The sequence below is a fragment of the Limulus polyphemus genome, unplaced genomic scaffold (genome assembly GCF_000517525.1).
Source record: "Limulus polyphemus unplaced genomic scaffold, Limulus_polyphemus-2.1.2 Scaffold6964, whole genome shotgun sequence".
In the NCBI taxonomy this organism is placed as follows: Eukaryota; Metazoa; Arthropoda; class Merostomata; order Xiphosura; family Limulidae; genus Limulus; species Limulus polyphemus.
Genome location: NW_013672574.1, coordinates 7,279 through 9,857, shown reverse-complemented (window position 1 = coordinate 9,857; position 2,579 = coordinate 7,279). Strand labels below are relative to the sequence as shown.

Genomic DNA, 2,579 nt, shown 5'->3' with positions numbered 1-2,579 from the left:
GGGTAGTGATATACATATGGAACGTGTTCTATACAACAGGGTAGTGATATACATATGGAACGTGTTCTATACAACAGGGTAGTGATATACATATGGAACGTGTTCTATACAACAAGGTAGTGATATACATAAGGAACGTGTTCTATACAACAGGGTAGTGATATACATATCGAACGTGTTCTATACAACAGGGTAGTGATATACATATCGAACGTGTTCTATACAACTGTAACAGTAATATACATATGGAACGTGTTCTATACAACAGGGTAGTGATATACATATGGAACGTGTTCTATACAACAGGGTAGGGATTTTTAGAGATTTTGGTTAGAGGTTTCGAAGCATTGGTCATATACCCCTGCTAGAAACAAATATCGGTACTCCCATCCCTCCACTGCCTGATCCCTATTTTTAATAGTTGCAAAAAGCATGTTTCAGTAGTTTGTATTTCTATATTTTCCCTGTACAATAAACTTAAAATGTTGTAGCTTCCAGGAGCTTTGCTTACCAGGACTTGCCACAATGGGCGCTGCTCCTGAATCCCATTAATCATGTAGGCTACTAAACATGGTAACTATTGTTTTAAAGCAGTAAATCATATCAAAAAGAAAACCGTATTTCATATAGTTTGAATTTCGCGCAAACCTACACGAGGACTGACTGCTAGCTACCCCTAATTTAAAAGTAATAGGCTAGAGGTAAGGCAGGTAGTCAACATCACCCATCTTTTACCGATGTCTAAAAGTCTCATCATAGCGACCCCACAGCTGAAAAGGCAGGCATGTTCGACGACACGGATTCAAACCCGCAGTCCTCAGATTGCGAATCGAGCGCCTTAATCGCCAGGCCATACCTTATTTCGTATGAAGATGTAGCTTTAATAAAACAGGCCTAAGAGTTTAAACTTCATAACAGTTGTTTTGTTTCTAATAACGAATTTTCCATAAATTAGATACGCAGATTTTGAAAAAGATATTCATTTTTTTTTCTATCAGGTAAGGATTTTTTACTAATCGGGAAGCAAAAAAAACTCTTATTTAGATCAAATTATTATTTCGTTTATCACAATAAAATAAGTTTATTATTATGTTTGTCAACAAAAATATTGTTACGTTTGTTAATTTTCCGTAGAAATACTTTCCGAAAAACTTCAACGATACAAGTCCTTTCTTAAATAAAACTAGTTTATTCTTTTTCAATTCAACGTTGCAATACACTTAATTTCCACAGTCACTTTGACTTTTTAAAACATACGCTAGAATTCACAGCGATTCACGCACTTTACTTACGGCCACTACCGCGCTTGACTCAATTGTCCGTCTCTGTCTGTCTACAATTCTATTCTGATTAATTAATTTCGCTTTATCTGGCGCACTTATATACACGAATAGAGAGCGCGTAGAAAAGACCAGAGTTGCCACGAACAGACATGATCCTTCTAGAATATCATGACGTGTTACTAACGTCACGGTAATAGTAACATCAGTGGTAGTAACTTCATTAAGGGTTTCACTGTTTCCCTTCTCAAAACCAAGTAGAGTTTCTTCTTCGACAGTGGCTTTCTGACGCTTTCTGTACCAGTAAAATGATGTCCCTGGAGAAAGTAAGTTCTTAGCCCGAAGTCTGGACCCCAAAATCTCTGAAGAATCCTTTGGAATCTCTCACTAAATCATTAAGTTTATATTGTGTGAAAAGTTGTGGTTCACCAGACATTTCAGATTGAAAACGATCACTGTTATCATTTCTATTGACATCATATTCAAAATCAAATGAAACTGTATCAAGAGTCTCCGGTGGAGTAGTTACAGGTACATCAGGTTCAGAATCAGATGAAACTGTATCAAGAGTCTCCAGTGGAGTAGGTACAGGTACATCAGGTTCGTGAGCAACAGGTCTTGTAGCAGATTGAAGGTTCGGGTAAGAAATTTCCTTTTATTTCGAGTTTTGTAGACTTGCACGTTACATGAGCAAAATAGCAGTCATTTCCGTGGTTTCTAGGCTCACGCCAGACCATTGTAATTCCAAAGACTTTTGTCTTACCTTTAATCCATTGTCTCAACTCTTTGACATAAGCGATACAAACTTTGTGTGGAGCCCACGATTTGTCTTGGTCCACAAGTTTCATTTCAAAATACGCGAAATACGCTTCTTTCGACGAATTCTGTAATTTTTTGCCTTTGTTTCTGTAGAAGAAATTTATCACAAATATAACAGAATATGTCTAGGTCTTTACACAACCTCTAGCGATGAATAAATACTATTGAAAAGAAAAAATAATGTTTAAGTACACGCACATATAAATACTATCCAGAAATGACACGTCATGCAGCCTGTTAACCGTTTATATACTAGCGGTATGTTTCTCGTGGGTTCTAGTTTTGTTTTTGTTTTGTTTTGTTTTTAATTATGCACAAAGCTACACAAGGGCTATCTGTGCTCTGCCCACCACGGGTATCGAAACCCGGTTTCTAGCGACTGGGGGGCGACTCGTCATAAAGACAACTATAACATCCATTGTCTATGCCATATTTATCTTAATAATCTATTATTTTTCACTATTGCCTCCCGGGGGCTCA

The 2,579-nt window shown here is 37.1% G+C and overlaps 1 protein-coding gene across 1 annotated transcript in view; it reads left to right on the top strand.

Annotated features, from left to right (window-relative positions):
* LOC111089664 (monoglyceride lipase-like) overlaps positions 1–313 on the top strand; it is an 11,162-nt gene extending 10,849 nt beyond the window's left edge. Inside the window, exon 5 of the mRNA XM_022402573.1 lies at positions 7–313. The gene's annotated coding sequence lies outside the window, so the exon portion shown is untranslated. The remainder of the gene's footprint in view (positions 1–6) is intronic.
* The last annotated feature ends 2,266 nt before the right edge of the window (positions 314–2,579 follow it).